The sequence below is a fragment of the Pogoniulus pusillus genome, chromosome 22 (assembly GCF_015220805.1).
Source record: "Pogoniulus pusillus isolate bPogPus1 chromosome 22, bPogPus1.pri, whole genome shotgun sequence".
NCBI lineage: Eukaryota > Metazoa > Chordata > Aves > Piciformes > Lybiidae > Pogoniulus > Pogoniulus pusillus.
This window is the reverse complement of record NC_087285.1, coordinates 8,441,627-8,461,839: the sequence shown is the minus strand read 5'-3', so window position 1 is coordinate 8,461,839 and position 20,213 is coordinate 8,441,627. Positions and strand designations below refer to the sequence as shown.

The 20,213-nt window shown below is 40.3% G+C and overlaps 1 protein-coding gene across 2 annotated transcripts in view; it reads left to right on the top strand.

Annotated features, from left to right (window-relative positions):
* Positions 1-200: 200 nt before the first annotated feature.
* Positions 201-20,213, top strand: part of SLIT3 (slit guidance ligand 3) — a 525,031-nt gene continuing 505,018 nt past the window's right edge. Inside the window, exon 1 of one of the 2 annotated variants that reach the window (XM_064161620.1) lies at positions 201-275. The gene's annotated coding sequence lies outside the window, so the exon portion shown is untranslated. The other variant, XM_064161622.1, reaches the window with a different exon arrangement.

Below are 20,213 nucleotides of genomic sequence, written 5' to 3'. Positions count from 1 at the left end.
ATCTCCCTGAGTAATCTGGGAGATCCCTCAGCCTGTATTGATAATGAAGATTGTACTGGCCCAGGTGTGGGATTCCACACTGGGCATTGTTGACTCTCATGAGGTTCACCTGGGCCCATCTCTCCAGCTTGCCCAGCTGATTTACATTACTGAAATTAAAGCCTTATACAAGGACTTCGTTTACATTTCTCAAGAGCTGTGAGCAGTTCTTCAACATGTGTTCCAACAAGGGTGGCTGCTGCATGCTGACCTCTTTGGACAGAGAAGTAGCCCTGGTAAGCAGCATATGCCTGGCTTTTTTTCTCTTGCAGATTGTTTTTTACTGATTGTAGATGTCTAGCAGAGATTGCTGCATTTTGGTGGTTTGGGGAGTTTATAGGGCTGACAACTTGTTCCCTGCAGACAGCAGTTTGGGGTGAGTAGAATTTTGTCTCTCATTCTACATGTCTGTTAGTAAGTTAGCGTTTAAGCCACCACTTTTGTATGTTTTTGAGGGGAATGTCTAAGATGTTCTTAGCTGTGTTGCTTCTAGGATAACTGCATGTTTATGAAATGAAACAGGCTGTTTGCTGAACTTATGTGTGTGGTGCCTTGGGTTGCTTATCTTCGAAGTAATTTCTGACTTGGATGCTTTCTCAGATGAGAAATATTGATGAAATGCTTGTCTTGTTGTAGAATCACTGGGGAAAACACGGTAGGAAGTGCGACAAGAACTGCATCTATAGAAAAAAATACTGTGCATTATGAAAAAAACCAAAAGTCTTACTAGAGCTGCTTTTATCCAATGCAAGAGGGGAACTCTGATGCTTCATGGGTTTAGATACCTTTTTACAGAACATACCAAAAGCTGGTAGTGTCCCTTTTTCCCTGATGTAATTTAAATTCAAATGCTTCAGTTAGAGACAGTGATTCCCAGAGTGGAGCCCCCAGGAAGTCTGAGGGAGGAGTATTTGCTTCTGGGAGGTACTGTATCAACAGGAGAGATGTGAGATCAACAGAAATAACTGCTACAGAAAGGGGCCCAAAGGATGGATCAAGAAACCTCTAAATCTACCTTGAGCAAAGTTTCTCAGTGTGATCTTCCATCCCCACCCTCCTACTGTTTCTCACTGCCAAAACCAAAAGAGTTTTCGGGTCAAGGTCTCATTAGAAGTGGTTTAAAACTATAAAGAAAGATTGCCCTTTTTTGATTTCTGCTGTGTTGAGGGAAGTAGAATAGTGTGCTATAATTATGATGAACAGGATGGCATCAAAGATGCCAGATCCTATTATCTTCCTAGTTGGAACAATGTGTAGGCCCCACAGATTTTGGCACGCTGTGTTGCAAGTGAGATGACTCATATAAAATCTTAGCCTTGGGAGCCTTGTTCACTCTGATGGTAGTGGATTTAATTAACTCAAATCGCTGAAAACTGAGGAAAAGCATACAGAAAAGTATTTGATTTACCACTCCTGTAACTGACTCTGAGGAGGGGCAAGCTTAGTCAGTGCCATTGCAAGATGAAACAAGCTGGCTGGTGCTTTCAGGGAGGGTGGTCATTTACAGTAATAATGGGAATCTATTGGCATGATAACAGTCCAGTGATGACAGTGAGAAAGTTCACCTGTTGGAGCATCTGCTTTCATTTCTTTTCTGTTTATCTCAGTAGCTATAATGGGGGGCTTAAAGCAGGTAAAGTACCTGTCGACCTAAATCCAGGCAAATTTACCAGATACGGCTGAATGGATATTCCCATCACTGAGATCTTCAATCTACTGAGTGTTGACTTACTCAGCCACCAGGAATTTTCAGTTTCTGATGGAGCTAGTAGTGGTAGAAGGATGTATGAGATTTAAGATGTGTTTGCATTACTGCAGTCACCGTATTTAAGTGCAAGTTAGTTAAAGGTCATCTTGTTTGTTTTATTTTGGAACTACAGCTTTCAAGTTCCTGATGCTGCAGTGTACTTCCATACCTCCAAAGGCAGCTTTCAGCTGTGGCAAGTAAATGCTAATCAGCTTTATAGCTTAGGTTTGGTGGGTTGATAAAAAATACTCAGAAATTAATTGTTTGGAAGACTGATGTGGATGCTTTTGCTGAAGTATTGAGCATAGTAAAATCTGGCAAGGTAGTACTTGGATAACTAAAATCATACAGGCTTTAGTACTTGCTTTTTGGCTGAGATTTCTCCACTGATCTTGCTACAGGATTTTTTTTTTCTTTGGGAAAAAAAAACCTTCCACACCTTTTTAATATTCATTTAACATTTAAACCTATCAAATATACAGCAAATCTTTACATTTGTCAAGGTGTTAAAAAGTACCGGGAGGGGGAGGGAAGAAGGAAAAAGAAGAGGAGACATACTTTTAGCAGTGGTAGAAGACAGAGACTGAAGCCCACACATGTAGGAAAGGACTAGGGAGAAGGACTTGTTCTCATGGAAGTAATAAAGTAGCATCTGTTATAATGCCCTTCACTACTACCTCTGTCACTTAATTTTCACCAGCATGAAAATGCAAGATCAACACACTGGGCTTAAAGCATAGGAAGAGTCTTCTGCTCTGTGGTTGAGGGATGTGCATATTATTCTCATTTACTCTTCATAAAGCAATACAGAAAGCATGAATACCAAGTCTGGGGAGCAGTATGCTTTATAAGGTTAGTGGATCATTGCACTTACTGCGGTTAATTCATAGCTCAAGAGACAATTTATAGGAGTTATTAAACATTGAAAAATTAAACTCTGAAGCTGTACTCCCAAGAGCCTTAAATTCCTTCAGTGATTCTTGGAATACCCTTGGTGAAATAAATCCATATTATATCCAAAAATAGATAGGTGGATCCAACTGGCTACAGTCCTCTGCATGCTGAGCACTTATTGGTGTTCACTGCTGCTTAGAGTAGCTGAGTATTGGAGTTCATGTGGAGAATCCTGAGCTGAATCATTTGCTCTCAGAAAACTGTAATGTTTACATGAGTTATCAGATGCAGTCAACAAGCTCCTAAATGTCTTCCTTATGTCCCAAAATTGCTGTCAATATCTTGGCATTTCATTGCAAAGATGGATCTTTTTTAGCTGCTTAAAAAATGAAGTCATGTCTAAAATGAAAATGCAGTTGATTTCTGATGTTAAAGGCAAATGAAATGGAGCTTTATTGATTGCTTTCATTGTGTTCACATAACTGAGAGTGGCTTATGTAAGGGAAAGGGAGGGGCAGTTGATCTCTTTCCTAACCTAACTTCATGTCACATGTGCTGACAGATGTTCCTTGCCCTTTGTTCCTAGCCTGGGCACCATCCATACTTTTGGGCTTCCACACAGTATTTAACACTGCAACTTTCTGTTTAGTTGTTGTGATGTATGTCTTTGTGCCAAAACCAAACAAATACATTCTCTTTCTGTAAAAAATGATGTTGCTCCAGAAGTATTTTAGGTTTAGCTGATGTAAACTGGCACTTAAAAATGTTATGGTAGGAAGTTCTCTGTAACTAGCAGTGTGATTTATGAGCTGCTAAGCTTAGTATTTCATATTGAAAGGAATGAGAAACTGTAAATCTCAACAGCTGCTCAGTTCAAGCAATTGGCTAAAATATAAGAGATTATTTTACTGCATGTTCTGTGGGCAAATTATCCCCATATATCCCTCAAGTATTTTTTTTTCCTGAAATTGACTTCTCTTCCACTGACTGAAACCCAATAGGTGCTGGTCAATTTTCAAGGAAGTATTTAGGAACTCTGCCTGGCATGTGCATTGTAGTGATGATTACACTGCTGGCAACTCCCAACAGAAGAAGTATCTGATCAAGTGATCCTCCCGAGGAGTCTGCTGCTGCTGGCTTTGGCCAATATCCTTGCATTTCAGCACTGAGCTTTGGCTGTGCTCCTTTGCAGAAGAGTCCTGTGCGATCCTTGCTTCCTTCATCACCTTCAACAAACTAGCCAGTGTTCCAGAAGTTTGGCTGTGCTTCATCTTTGTGTCTGTTTGCTTCCTTGCAGTCTGCCACTTTAACACATAGCAGTTAATAAAATTACAAAAATGTCAAAAGAAAAATACTGCCTGAGAGAGGTAGGTAAACTGCCTAGCAAAAGCTGGGAAACTAACTTGAGCAGATCCTAAACCAAACATCTGTAACTGCCAGCAGGGAATTGAACAAATACCAGGGACTTGGGTTGGGTTACTGAAAGCTCAACACTGGATTTGGTCATTTTTAAGTGAATGTATTTGAAGCACAGTCACGTTAGGTGCAACCAGTTATGTTCTCTCACCTGCCTAGTACACTGGAGAGATGAAGGTGGTGTAGAAACATCAAGGCACTAGAATTCATGGGAGTTGGGAGGTTCCTGGTTTTCTCTGAACTCTCTGCTAGTAGTGGTTCCTTAGAAGTGATGGAAGAACTGTGTCTGTGAAGATTTGAGTGCCCTACAAAGATACTTTCACTGCCTTCACCATTTTTGTCATGTTTAAATCATTTTTTAAAAAACTATTCCAGGATAAGGCCGAATGAGGAAACATTTTAAGCCATTTAAATCAAGTATATCATAAGAATTCTAGGTAGCTTTTGAGCAGTGAGCTCAGACTTTGCAGTCATGCGGTGTGGTTACACTCTACGCAAAGCCTCAGTTCCCTGCGCTGGTGAAAGCGGACATCTGCCTTCACGGGCGGCACCGCAGTTGCCACTCTCCCTGCAGCAGTGATCTTGAGTGCTGAGGAGAGACTTGGGGATGCTGTGTGGGTGCTGTCCGTGGCTCAGCACGGCTCTGTGAGGATGCTCGGTTCCCGCTGGGATCGAGCCATCTAGCGGACAGACCCGAGCAGTGCTCCTTTCTGCTGCACGTCGGCTGCAGAGGTTTGCCGAGATCCTCCTCGTTTTCGGTTGTATTCTACTTTGCCTTAACTTCTGCTCCAAATACCCATTCGGTGACAGTTGTTCAAACTCTGGTTTGTTCACCAGTGAAGTTAGGATGAGGCTAGAAAGGGGAGAGACCCCTCAGGAACTACAGGGCAAAGAGAATTAAAAGCAGACTATGCAGTGGAAAGAAATAACTTCTTTAAGTCCTCTGGAACTTTCTCTGTGTATATGCAGATTACATCAGTGACAGCTACTTTGTGTTATGTGCTGATCTGTTCCTTCTGAAACAGCTTTATTTTTCCTTACTTTCCTCTTCGTGTTCAGCAACTGTTTTACCTGTAGCCAAGCACATGTTATATTTTCCCCCATGCTATGTTAGGGACTGGAAAGAATGTCAAAAGATGACAGTCTAAGACCCCTGCTAGAACAGGATCACCTAGAGCCAGTCATACAGGAATGCATCCGGGTGGGCTTTGAATGCCTCTAGAGAGGAGACTCCACAACCTCTCTGGGGCAGCCTGTGCTGGGGCTCTGTCACCCTCACTGTGGAAAAGTTTTTCTTCGTGTACGTGTGGAACCTCCTGTGCTCCAGCTTGCACCCCCTTGTCCTGTCACTGGACATCACTGAGCAGAGTCTGGCTCCATCCTCCTGACACTACCCTTCATATAAACCTGAATGTGAGGTCACTCCTCAATCTCCTCTTCTCCAAGCTAGAGATCCCCAGCTCTCCCAGCCTTTCTTCATAAGAGGTGTTCCACTTCCATCATCATCTTCATGGCTCTGTACAGGAGTCTTTGAAGCAATTCCCTGCATCCTTCTTGAACCAAGGGACCCAGAACTGGACATAATATTCCAGATGCAGCCTGACCAGGGCAGAGCAGAGAGGGAGGAAAATCCCTCCGCAGCCCTTCTGATGCACACCTGGATGTTGCTGGCCTTGTCCACAAAGGCACAGTGCTGGCTCATGCTCATCTTGTTTTCCACTAGGACTCCCAGGTCCTTTTCCCCAGAGCTGTCCTCCAACTGATCATCCCCCAGTCTGTACTGGTACATGAGGTTGTTCTTTTCCAGACATATGTCCTTTGAGTTGAGATGAGTGATGCCTTGGTGATCTTGCACAGCTGAAGCAAAATGGGAAAAATAAAATTTGTAGCCAGAAACCTCTTTTATTCTGTGAACAGCAACCACCGTTGCTGCACTTGTGGTATAATGATAAAAAGTTGTGGAGCTTCACATAATTGTGTATTATGCAAGTAGAAAAGCAGTGGCAAATCTGGGAAACAGTTTGTTCAGGGAGCTATTAACTGAGACCGTTGTCACTGTCACCAGAATTCACTTGATTTATTGTTTTCCTCCAAATGAGTGTGGTCTATGTCCCTTGGCTGTTAGCTGCTGCAGGGTGGAGAATGGAGTGGTCAGGCTCCAAGTCACACTGTGTAACAACTGCAGGCAATTCTCTTTGAGCAGAAACTGATCCTATCAAACAGAAACAATATTCTTTTTCCTTATGATCATAACAAAGCTACATGTTTCCTTTGAGAATCTTGCAGTAATAAATCACAGCAGTTTTCTAAATAGTTTTTTTAGCTGGATGAGTAATTGTTGAACTGGTGACAGCAATGGCTTCTGATATCTTTTAGGTCAGACACAATGAAAGGAACTACCAAACTCACTGCAGTTACAATCCCTCATTACCTCAGTGCCACTGTGCTCACAGCTATGACTGTTCTTTAAGCTTAATACTGTGAAAAGTGGTGCTTGGGTGCAAGGTTTAGTGGTAGTAGTTTAGCAGAAGTGGTGAGATTGTGAGCTCTAGGTGAGTGGTTGGACTTGATGATCTCAGAAGTCTCTCCCAACCTCAACAGTTCTATGATTCTGTGATCCTAAGAGTGGTACTGTGCAGTGAACCTGCACTGCTCCACCAGCAAGGCTTGTAGCTTGTGTAACCTAGCTGCTGCTCAAAGTTGCTATTGGCTTAAATGCATATTCTTGCACTGGCAAAAGCATCTGGGCCTGGTCTAAATGTAGGCACTGAGGGCATGTTTAATAAAACTTAGCATCCATATTATCCATTTAAATACTTCTCTTGAAGATGCATAATGCTTTTGCTTAAGTCTTTGACTAGGGAAAATGTGCATTGACAGGAGAGACCATGTAATGCTGGCAGCTACTAGAAGGAAGACTCTATTTTTCCTCAGCAGTGTATAGTTTGAAGACTAAAAATCCTGTCCTCAAGCCTACTGAAAGGTTTCTTGAAATAGTTCCAAGTTTATTATCCAGGGTTTTTCAAGGTCAGGTGATCACAAAGGTCAGCCAGAGTTTCTTCTGAATGAAATTTAGTAGAAGACTCTACCTTTTAAAATGTCTCTCAGTAAGAAAAAATCCATAGATGATTGCAGTGACTTGAGAAAAATAGCACCTGGTCTGTAAAAAGAAGTTGCTCCTTTAAAACTCAAAACGTGTGTTAGAGAAGTCTTTGGCTTCCTAGGTTTCTTTAAGATTAGTAGTGGGGAGCAAGCTGCATCCTCTGAACCCCAGTGGTAGTTCTTCTTTCAGATCTCCTCAGGTTTTTTGATTTATTGTTTTTTTTTTTTTTTCATGGACTGGGGAGAGTCTAACTGCTGTAATTTGCAAGTAAAGAAATATGCCTTCTGCTGTCATAGTATCTGCTCCTTTCCCACTAAACTGACAAAAATAAGATATCTCAAATATTTTCCATTCCTCAATTCTGGTGTGGTATGGTCATAGTCAGTGCAAATACTGCTAGACTTCAAGATGCTTTATGCTGTTTTCAGTGCTAAAAAATTACCATATACTTAGTTTTACTTTGTGACTTTGTAGAATTGTATCTCTGTACTTAAATTAGAAGTTGCTTAGCAGTTACTAAAGTGAAGAGATCCTCTGACAAATTAAGCAAAGTTTTTATATACTTTTCTAATTCATGGTCTTCATCTGGCAGAGGCAACTTTATGTTTGATTTTCACAGTATCTGTTTTAAGCATGGATACATGAGTATAATTCCCATGTGAAGTGTGAGTTAAATAGTAAACGGATGGAAGGATTTCAGTCATGTGAGCAAGAACACAGAAATTACTCTGGAAATAGATGTGTGTATATCACTCAGCTTGCTTTCTGAGCAGCCACATATAATCTCTTTGCTGTGCTGAACAGGAGCTATGAAGCTGTGGTTAGCACAGAGCTGGATTCAAATCAATTCTGCTGAGACTTTGGGCATGTTAGTTGAGCTCAGTGTTACACTAACTGTGGTTACACAGCTTCTGGTTGGATCCAACTATAAGCCAAACTCAGTAGGAGAGTAGTCATACATGGATGTACTCTGCTCCAATGGAAGTGAACTTTCTATATAAAATTTTGAGGATCTGGGACTAATTAAACAGATTGGCAAAGATGTATAGATGTCCAGAGGGAGTTAGGTTTCCAATTAGCTATAGGAATGTGGGATTTCCTATGCAGAAACCTAAATGTTTAGCAGCTTAGAAGAGAACTGTACAGGAACAGAACAAGTGGACAGAGTCTCAAGTTGTGCCAGGGGAGGTATAGGCTTGATATTACGAAGAAGTTCTTCCCAGAGGGAGTGATTTGCCATTGGAATGGGCTGCCCAGAGAGGTGATAGAGGCGCCATCCCTGGAGGTGTTCAGGAAAAGACTGGATGAGGCACTTAGTGCCATGGTCTAGTTGACTGGATAGGGCTGGGTGCTAGGTTGGAGAGTATGATCTTGGAGGTCTCTTCCAACCTGTTTGATTCTATAATTCTATGGTGACTGACAATTCAACAGTGAGGTGTGGTGTGATTGTCTTGTATGAGAGCTGATGTGATGGGTGTCTAGGAACCAAATCAGTTCTAGTACAATAGCTGTGTATGATGACCTCCAACATGTTTTTTTATGTGGAACAGAAGACTCAGTGACTTAATGGAAAATCATGGCAAATAGCAAACAATAAGAACTGTGAGCTTTTAAGTTTCTTGTAAATTTGTGAGTGATACTTTGAACTCGTGTCTCAGTTCCTGTCTGATGTGCTTGATAGGACTATATTCAAGTTTCAGTGTCTGATACATATACACACTGGCTTTTTTCCAGCAGCATCCTAATTCCTTTGCTGATGTAATGATCAGGGTCTGCAATCTAGTCTTGCCCCTAACTATTTCTCCCTTACTTAGCCTAGACTCATGATTAGCAGTCTGCAGGAATCTGGACTCATCATTTCTCAATAGACATTTCATTTTTTCAGACTGATTCATTGTGATTTTTATTCCTATTCTTCACCATTCTTTTAATCCCAAGTGTTGCCAGCTGCAAATTTATGAAGTGTATTTGGTTACATAATTGGTGGACTGAAAACAAAAATACTGGAACTATCTGGAGTTCTAAACAATAGAAACAAATAAATTACAATGCTTATGGAGCAATAGGTAGCTAGGGAAGTTCTAGGGGCTCTAGGCTTAATTGGACAAAGCCAAAATCCTTAAATGAGAGGAAGAATCTATAGGAATTACTATCCAGGATTAGTCTCTCATTGGTATTTTGTGCTGTACTGGTTTGCAGTGTGACTTTCTGTACAGAATCTTTATAGACTCTGTCCCACCTTCTTGCCATTTGTGGAGCACTTAGAAATGTTTTCTCTAGGAATAAAATAGTATTACAAGACAGCTAAGTTGTTTTACAGCTTAAAGGTTTGTATGTTTGTAAAGGTCTGGCCTTGATAGTCTTACTAAAGAATGTGGAGTAGATGTTCTAAGTAGTCATTTAGTAATGTAGCTGAAACCCATGAAATGTGAATTGTCAGCACAAAACGTGATGGTGGAAGACCAGATCTATGACTTTAACAGGCTTGGTTCCCTGAATCTCTTCCCACTAACAGAATCCATAGAGTTCTACAAAAGCCTGCATGCTTCCTTTGTTTTAATTGGTACAACTGCTTGTGGTGAGGCAAGAGCCTTTTTTTTTAAACCTCATGCTAATGAGTTCATTAGGTTTAGTTCATGTCCCAAGGCCACAGAAAGAAGTGCTTAGAAAAATCAGTGTATTGGTTGTTGATGAAGCCTTCACCCTCAACTGTAACCCAAGTTTAGTTATTTAGATCTTTCAGTTACTTAACAACTGAGTACAAGGTAACTTGCTGTTGCTCCAACTCATTTGTGTAACTATTTGAGGGTTTAGATGAGTTCTCCTTTGGTACCTTTCTGATAGCCAAATGTTTCCAAGCCTTTAAACTCTCAATGATTAACTTTTACTCTATATTCTAATTAACTAAGCCAATCTGCAAGTGTAAAGATAAACATAATCATGGCTGGTTTGAGTTCTGGTAGTTTGATGAGCCTGTATTGAGTAATAGAGAATTGATTACTGGGTCAACTGAGAAAAAAATGGTAATGTTGTCCTTACTGCTGAGGAGAGACCATAAGAGACAGCTCTTTTGGAATACCTTAACTAGACAAATCCCTTAAATCTGTTCATCCTCTTGTGTGTGGTCCTATTGACTTGATAGAAGTTACAAAGTGCAAAAGAGTGATAAAGGGGAAGCTAAGTAGGTTTTACTCTGTTTTGATGAAGTGAGTTTAGTCACATTAGCAACATGGTAATAAAAAGAAAAGGAATATTTTTTTATTTTTGGGGTTTTTTTTCCATTTATTAGAACACTTCAAAGTGAACTTGTGACTGTAGTATGAAATAGCTGCATAGAATAGGAACACATCTAGTGTTGCCCTGTGTGTCAAAACCAAGTAATGTTTAGGGTGAACAAAGAAAGAAGACTTGAACAGCTGTGGATATCAAAAGCATGAGAGAACAGTTAGATGGGCAATGAGTTTTGCTTTAGAGCAAGAGTAGAAGTATATATTTATATATAGTGTCTCCATCTTCCAAAACAAGCCTTAAACTAACAAGGTAAGGAAGTTAAGAGGAAGTGTTACAAGGACAAGGAAAATGTTGGAGCAAGCTGGCATGTATCAGGGGAAAAGGAAGCAACTGGCAAGGGATCAAAGTTTCTCAGAAACTGTTAGTCTTCAACTGTCAAAAATCCATGGAAGAAATAGTGACTGTGACTAGATTGGGAGTTTAATATTTTGGGGTGCTTTTGTCTTTATTGACTTAATTTATTATCTTCAAATATATATGTGTATATATATACACACACATACGTATAAACTATACACCTTTGCAGCTACTTCTGGATGCAGACCTACTCTATTTCTGGTAGAGGAAATGTCTCTCAGAGCTGGGACACTAGACTGTAGTGTGTGTGTACATCAGTTACATTTAAGCCAAGTATACCCTAGCAGAACATCTTCGACTAAAAAAACATTTTCTCTTCCCCGCCCCCCCTCATGCCTCTTCCTTATTGCTGGCTTGGAGTAGCAGCTTATGAGCTCAAAGCCAAGTGAAGTTCTTAAAGTTAGACCCCTAGTTTTAGTTAAAAATAGAGAAATAAACCTCTTTCTGTAGGATGATGATTATTACCTCATAACTAAAAAAAAACCAAAGCCTATGTCTCTTAAAATGAGAAATAAATTGATTGTTTACAACATAATATTAGGAAAGCACCCTAGCATACTGACCTTTGAATCAGCACTGAGTGCCATTTAGCTGCAATGCACTCATTAAATTCTGAAGTGGTTAATTAACCAAAACTTCATTTTTCTGTTCAGTGAAATCTAGGATGCTACCTAAGAAAAAAATGAATCACACCTCAACCCTAGACTTTCTTGGTTTAGCTGATAACTTAGTGTCTCAAAATTTGATCTCGATTAGTTTAATTAAAGTTACTTTTGATTTCTACAGGAAATTGCTTTTGGTCCTGGTATTAAACTGTCACTGATGTGCTAGTTTAGCACTCCATAAAGGAAGTAAACATTTGTCTTGAAATAACTAGTGAGAGTTTGTGAGTGCCAGCTGGCGTTTCTGGGAGTTCCTCAGAAAGAAAAAGGAGCTAGAAAGAAGATTATTTTCAAAGTTGTTAATTTTTTTTTAACCAAGATGTACTAGTAACACATTCATCAGTAATGACAGCAATGTAATGATCTGAGAAGTTCACTGCTACCCCTTATCACTGAAGCTGACAAGAATACTGGGTATCTTATTTCCTGTCTATGGAGGAAAGAGTGTACCAACCAGTTGTATTTCAATGCAAGTGTTGAAACAGTTAAAACCCCCACAATGCTAATTATGCATATAAAGTAGGAGCCCAAGAGATGCTCATCTGCTTAGGTTTGATTTATTTTGGAGTATTGACTGAAATGTTACCAAATTAATTATTCCATCAGTTAGTGCTAAGTGGATATAAGATGGGTTTGGAGCAGCTACAAATACCTCCTGCTACATACAGTGCCTGAATTTCTGTGACCATCTGTAATTTCTGGTGAACTAAAAGCAATGCATTTTTTTTCTTACTTTCTATGTGCAGTCTCATTGCACAGTGACAATGAGGGAACTTCTGCTCCAGCATAAACACAATGAAGTTATGTCAGAAAAAGCAGATAAGAGCACAAATGCGGTTCATAGCTACATCGTGAATCATTAGCTACACCTATCCATTAGCCTACTTTGTAGAGCTTGCTAGGGTATATGTGTTGTCAAAGGGACTTAAGGGTTTCTCCAGCGGAAGGTGCATGGATGTGAGACTGACATGCAGCCCCCACTATCCAGCTGTGGTTGGTGGGACAGTGTAGGGAAAACCAAACCAGTAATCTCACAAGGACATACTGGGCTTCATCATAGCAGATAAAAAAAACCCAAAAAAACTCCAGCCCACTATGATCATTCCATAGCAGTAGGTCTTGTGATATAAAAGCTTGTAATTTATAGTTTTGATTGTAATTCTCTTGACGAAATGCAGACATAGTCATATTTCACCTGGAATAGAGAAAGAGGAGGTGCAGGAAGTGTCTACCCACTAACAGGTGTGAAATGCCAGCTTCCCATTCGATGCTTACTTTCCGGACCCTACTTATATCCTGGTGGAGGGAGGATGCCAAATCCCGTTGATTCTGAGGTTTTTGTGGTGAGTGCTCCTGTCCCTGTTCTCAGTGTGCTTTCACATGTCTGTCAGTCGCTCCAGTTCCCTAACCTTCCTAGCTTTGCACACTTCTGCTCAGCTCTACTGTCAGGCTGAGAAAATAGTCCACCTGCTTCCATCTCACACAACTGTTGTCCCTAATTCCGACTGCTTCCAGGGAGAGGCTGTGGGACTCCGTGCAGCCAAAGCCCCGGACAGCTGCGTGTTCTTGGAGAAGCTCAGTCTGAACTGACGCATCCTTTGTTGCAGGAGCAGGGGACGTGCGCTTTCCTAGAGTGGCCACTGTGCTTAAGTTTCCTCGCTTTTGCTGGTCTTGGTGGCTCACCTTTGAGCTGCGGGAGAGGTTTCGCCTTGTCTGTGCGAACTGCCCGCCCCGCCGTGTCCCCGCCGCCTTCTCTGCACTCGCTGGGGCCGTTGCAACCACCGCGCTGGGTGAGAGCCACCCCTTGGTGCTGCGTCAGCTCTGCCACACGCTTTGCTGCTGCCTCCTGTCTGGAGCTGTTACTCAAACAGTGTCTGCCCGCTGCCAGAAAAGTCTCCTGTCTAGCTCAGTCCAGCTTTCATCTAGCATGCAGCCCTTAGCGGTGCTTGCTGTTAAGATGTCGCCTTCAGCGCTCTGAAAAGGGTCAAGTGAGAGGAGTCTGTTCCTAGGGCAGCTGCACAGGCTTAGTCTGAAAACAAAACCGTCTGAGCAAAGTGACAAGTGAAGACGTATCTATGAAGGGAGTGTGCCAGTCAACAGCGTGCTTTGCATGCAGTAAGTTGCACTGCTGTACTTTGTTAGCTGAAAGTACAAATTCTGTTGGATGAGTCAATTTTTGTTTCTTACTACAAAACAAACACTGCCAGACATGCACAAGAGTGAGATTTTGTTATGAAACTGGTTGTCAGACATATGTATCAGGTACAGGCACACACACAAAATATGCAAGAGAGAGTCAGAGAAAGTGTCTGGCCGGAAGAGACCTCCAAGATCATCCAGTCCAACCTTCCAACCCAGCACTGAAGGGTCAGCACTAAACCAAGTCCCTAAGTGTCAGTTCTACACACCACTTGAACACCTCCAGGGATGGTGACTACCACTGCCCTGGGCAGACCATTGCAATGTTTCCTAACCCATTCAGTGAAGAAATATTCCCTAATATCCATCCTAAACCTTCCCTAGCCCTGTTGCTTGTCAGGAGAAGAGGAGAGCATACCGATATCATCATGTTTAGGATGATTGTTATTACCTGCTATGTTGTCCCACTGTTCATTCCAACATCTCTGGTTTCCACCAGAGATCCCAAAGGAGTTTTAGCCCAGCATTTAATTCCCTATATTGATTAGGGGTGCATTATTCAGATGGGATCCATAGATGTGAAAGAGAGACTAACTTATATTGCCAGTCAAAGATGAATGCCTTTTCACAAGGTGGAAGCAATAACTTGTGCCATTACTTTCATTTACAATCTTTGGGGATCTTTTTCTTTCACCACACTATTGTATAAACCTTTCTGATAGGAACATCCATAGCTCAGGGTTATTTGGGTGTTAGCAGACATTTTAAAACAAACAAACAGAAAACCTCACTCAAGCTGTAGAAGCATTTCCCAATCTCATGGTATTCCATCTGTTTTTCATTTTAAAGTGAAATGTCACCTTAGAAATATAATGGACTCCTAAAAATACATTACAGAATTCATGTACATGTAATTCTATATGCAGACTATCTCTGAAAGTGCCACCAGTGATCTTGTTAAATATTTTTATTGCATAAAATACATCATAATTTGGCCCTACATTAGAAAACCACATGGAGTATTTTCAAGGCAGGAAAGAGCAACTATTTTTGGAGACCACTTAGCACAATCTTCTCATTAACAAATGATCATTTTTTGTCAGTAGCATGAAAACTGTTATTTATTGACAACAAGAAAAAGAGAATAGTGTGGGGCTTCTTTATCTGATGTTAGGGTTTGTTTTGTTTTAGGGTCCCTTCCCTTCCCAAAAAAAGACAATTCTGGATTCCCTCTGAAGTGTATAAAGCTTAACATTTCAGCTAGTTATTTTCACTTAATGTCATGTATAGAAGTAGTTTAAAGCTAAGACATACACAAGATAAGAGATGTTTGCCATCCTTATTTCTTTTCAATAACAGAACTGAAGACAATGCAAACTTGCTTCCTATTTAAACATGTTCTTGATGACTGGTTTTGAATTAGCTGTGTCAGGGGTTGAACTCTGGCATCTTAGTGGCTTCAAAAGGAAAGTCAAAATGTTCTGACAAGTTTGTCCTCTCTATAGCAAATGTGTGTACCTCATTTATCCTGTTAATGTATATTTTCTGTCTACTTCATAGCAAGGTTCCTGGATTGTTTCCCAGTCTGGTCTTTCTGATATGTCTGTGGCTTGTCAGTAACAATTGTTCTAGGTTTTATGTATGTATTTAGGTCTCATCAGAGAAACAAGTAAGGGGGATTGATTTAGATGACCTTTGGAGGCCCCTTCCAACCTAAACCATTCTATGATTCTGTGCTTCGATTATGCCAAACATTCATTTGTAAGTACAAAATAATTCACATGTGAAATGGGAGAGAAAAATGTCAAGTCAGGAAGGCCATAAAGAGAAAATAACAGAACTCAGAAATGGCATCCAGCTGTTGGCCAAATCCTGGAATACAGTGGTGAACCCAACATTTTTCTAAGTTGAGGTAAACCATGCAAGTGGAAAACAGCTTCAGTGCTCTTTGACTGGAACATCTCTGCTCCTTCTAGTTTACTAAAGGGTGAGCAGATTATATTGCACTTTGGGATCTGACTCATAGGGATGTTCTTCAGCATCTCCCAGTTCCTATGCATGTCATGTGCCTGCAACTGAAAACAGTGACAGGCAGAGTGATCTGTTAAAATAGGTCTTTCAGGTGTATTCATTAGTAATAAATAGCTTATTAAATACAGGTGGATAAATTCCATGCTTGGTGTCCTTTCATGCTAGCTAGGTAGCTCAAGCTTTCCCATGTATTCCTTGGAATTCAGCATTGATGATCCTGTTGTCTTTATTTTCAGTTAAATTCACAATGGCAGGGTCACTTGTTAATGAAGAAAATAAAGCTCCATTTGCCTGTCTGCAGAGGCTGCATTGTGTATATTCTGAATATCAGGGTAACATATTCAAGCATGTATTTTAGCAGACTCCTGTCAAATGAAGACCTAACAACAACCACAAGGAAAAGTGCTTTGGTTACCTTGAAATTTCCAACACCTACTCTGACAAGTGTAATGTTATAAAATGAAGGTCTACTGAATAGCTCATAAAATGAAGGTCTACTGAATAGCTAGTTTGGTCTCCTATTAAGTTTTTTTTATAAGAGCCTGGGCTGAAATACATGTGTGAGTAACAAACATGTAGCATGTATCTAAGCTGTTTTGAATGGAGTATTTGGAGAGAAAACACCTTACCAGAAAGACCTTTTTTTTTTCCCCCTCAGTTACCTGACAGCAATATTTAGCCAGTGAAAATGTTCTCTTTCAGAATATGATTATGATGATTTGGTTTTGGTGGAGTTATTACAGGAGATGTGGTCTTTATTAAAATACTCAGTTAATTTTATCTTGGACCAGGATTTAGTGCTGAAGCTAACTGTGTTCTGTTAGTCAGCTGTTAGAACTACATCATTCTGAAGGCTTCCTTGCATGACAGATTTTCTTACAAAGGTCCTTGCTGCAGACAACCTATGTGAAGAAAAAACTCTTTTGTGTTTCTTCTGTCATTCTGCATGCTAGACTTCTCTTCACTTTGAGGCATCCCTGCTTGGTTTATATCTCCCATGTTATTGGTGTACTGTGCAGGTAAGAAGTGAAAAGGTAGTGGAATACTGTGCAGGTTATTTTGGTTTAAACAGCATTTGTACACTAAAGTAGTGTAGCATCAGAGGTTTTTTTCTACACCAGTTGTCCCCTGAATGTGAAATCATGTATGGCTCTGTGTTGTTGTAACATGTGTTGCTCTTCAAGAAGGAGCTGGAATGATGTAGGAAGACATTAGTCAAACAGCTTGTGCTGATGGAGCTACAACGTTCTTCTGACTGCAGGCTAGAGCTTTATGGATGGCATGCACACAGGAGCAGAAGCTGTTATGTTTACTTGCATTAGGAAGACAGTGAGTCACATCTGCAAAGTACTGTCCCTGTACATTTCAGCATATTGAGCTGTTAACCACTACCTTCTAGAAATTTCCTGTCCCAAAATTGGTGTGGTAGAATCTGAATTTATGACACAGAAATAAGGGCTTTTTTTGGGAGGATTTTTCAGTCTACTGAGGCTTCCAAAGCTTATCTTGATGTGTTCTTAAATAACTATGCAGACATTTTGGTGTATTAAATGAGGTGGTAGCTATCTCTGCAATTCAGTTAACATCATTACTTATGAAGCAAGTAATTTAAATGCAATGAACATTTAATACATTGTTGAAGGAATGTAGTAATTATCTGGATAAGGAATTTGTAGCAATTAATTTAATTTGACAGATGAGCAGTGAATCAGCATCAAAAATACGATCAAGAAATTTTAACCAAGTAAAATACTACTGCAACAGTTAAAACAAAACTCTGCCTCCGAAAATATCCATATAAAGCACTGATGCCTCCACAATTTTAAAAATGGAGGTTTGCTTCTTGAAAGTATTTGCCTTATGGATAAAGGCAATCTTGTTCTTCCTGCTATGTGACTTTAAAGATGTTTAATGCAAATATGTTCCCAAGAGCTTGGGAAAAATAAAGTCAAGTAGTCAACAATTGCAACAAAATGTTTGTATTAAACAGACCCAGAACAGAGATATTGGCAATACAATGGGTCACAAAACCTACCACAAACACTGTGAGCAGCATATTAATTTTGAGGAGTAATTTCAGTTTATTTCACACAGAGTTCTTTCCAGAAAGCTTTTTGAGGCTTTGCAGCAGCACAGAATAAAGCACTGAAGTTATCTTCAGAGGTGAAAGTTCTGATTTCGATTGCATCCAATTCAATCTTGCTCCTCTCTTGGAGCTTATCAGCACCTCAAGATGGCTGTCACGAAGTTGTTGAAAATCCTGCACAAGTAGGTTCAGTGCTGCAACCATTACTGATAGAGAGAATTCATTGTGGCTCTTTGTTGAGAGTCATTATTGTCAGTAACTGCTCCATCTAGATTGCTGTTGGCAACGTGCGAAAATGAGCCAGATGTCACCGCACTTGAAGCCTGTTCTGGAGGTCAGATTTAAAACAAACCAAAACAACAAAGCAAGCAACCAACAAAAGACACCCCAAGCAAACAAAAAAACTCCAAACCAACTGTAGCATGCTGAGTAGCTTAGGGGAGGCTGGTTTTCAAATGTGCAAAACTGACTGCCAGCAATGCATGGTATCAGCATGGCGAGCAGAAGGGGAATTTCTAAAGATCATCGTAGTTCTTGGTCATGTCTGGCATTTCAAATGTGCCTGAGAAGCCCTCTGTGACTTTTTTGTCTTCTACCTGGCTTTCTGTACGAACAGTCCTATTTTGCTCTGGTAAATTCAATGTCTTGTAAGGAAAAGTAGATAAGGGCATTACAGTCATCATGCACCCCTCCAAAATGGTCCTGATGGTACGCCTGTCATTGTAGTTTTCAGAAGCATGCCCCACCCTGCTCCAAGGTTTCGTTCTGTTTTGTTAGTAATTTTTTTCCCGTTCAGTTGAGTCTTTAATAACACTTTCATAAAATCAATGCAATCATAGGCATTTTAGGATGAAGCCATCCATTTGCAACAGCCTAGAATTCAAGACCAGCTTGTTTTATGCAGGCACTAATAAATATCAGCTAAAGAAAACTGCAGGTGAACCTCTGACTACCTGTGTTGACTTCACTACTTAGTAATGGCTTTAAATACACAGCTTGTAAAGTTGTTAATATTAATGATAATAGTGCTGGTTGACCTAATTGCAGGAGATAGATTGACTCAGTAATTGGTGACTGAGCATGCAGAGATGTACCAGTATTGCTAGGAGTGTCCTAAAATAGCAACACAGCAAGCATCTTAGAACATCAGCAAGGGCAACCTTGCTACATAACTTGGCCAGGTGCTATCTCAAAGTATCCATGCCTACAAAGGGCACGTTTTCTGTTGTCTTTATGTGCCCATCGTAAATCTGAGACCACAAAACTGTGATAGTATTAAAATCTGATAGTGCTATGCTGTGCAAACTTCATGACCTTAACAGTTCAAGCTTGCTTGACTAAAAATGTGCTTAAAGGCATTGCCTTAATAGCAGCCAGATTGGTGAGGAATTTGAATGTCTAGCTTGAAGTACAATTTGGGTGTTTGTATGTATTTTGTACATATTTGAGGAGTTAATGTTAGCTGAAAACCTGGAAAGTGACATGAGAAAGCAAAGTGAAGATAACATTCAGCTTTAATAACAGAATTCAGCAACACAACATTGAAAAGTAATAAAGTGCTTGGCTTGGCTTCATAACTTGGGCAGTAATGATTTATGTTCCAAGGAACATAAGGTGTAAATAACCACTAATGTCAATCATAGCTATAGTCAAGATAAATATTCCAGCTGGCTCTGTTGTTTTAATGGGGGGAAAAAAAACCCCATCCTTTTCTGTTTCATGAGTTAGCCTCTTCCCCTGTGTGTTTATTCTGCCTAATTATACTGAAAAGATTTTAAATTCAAAATGCAGGGTCAAAAAGAAAATGTACTTAGTTGGATTTAAGAGATGATCCAACTGGAACTTAAAAGGCTTTGTCTGGCAATTTGCTAAATCTGTCTCCTGACTGTTTTGGCAGCTAAAAATGCTACTTTAATAATTAGCTTGTCAGAAAATTTCACACTAGCCAGATAAAATTGCACATGATGGCCTGAACTTGAACCTAGCCAAGGTTGCATATTTACAGAAGAGAAATTATGTCCTAATTTCTGAAAGCACTTCTTAAGTTTTGGCACAAGGAGGCAGCTGTATCACAATTAAATTAACAATTAAATCACAATTAAATAAAATCTTAATCATAAACTCAACTGGGTCGAGTGAGCAGGATCCCAAGCATCCCACAGCAGCTACTTCCCACTGTCTTAGTTCATTGTATAACCTAGTAACAGAATAACTGTATTGCTTCCTTCTTGTGATCATGTGCTTTTTGATTTTCTAGCCAAATGAAAAACTAACCAATTCACAGGATATTAGGGGTTGGAAGGGACCCAAATAGATCATCAAGTCCAATCCCCCCTGCCAGAGCAGGACCATACAGTCTGTCTCAGGTCACACAGGAACACATCCAGACAGGCCTTGAAAGTCACCAGAGAACGAGACTCTACAACCTCTCTGAGGAGCGCTTTCCAG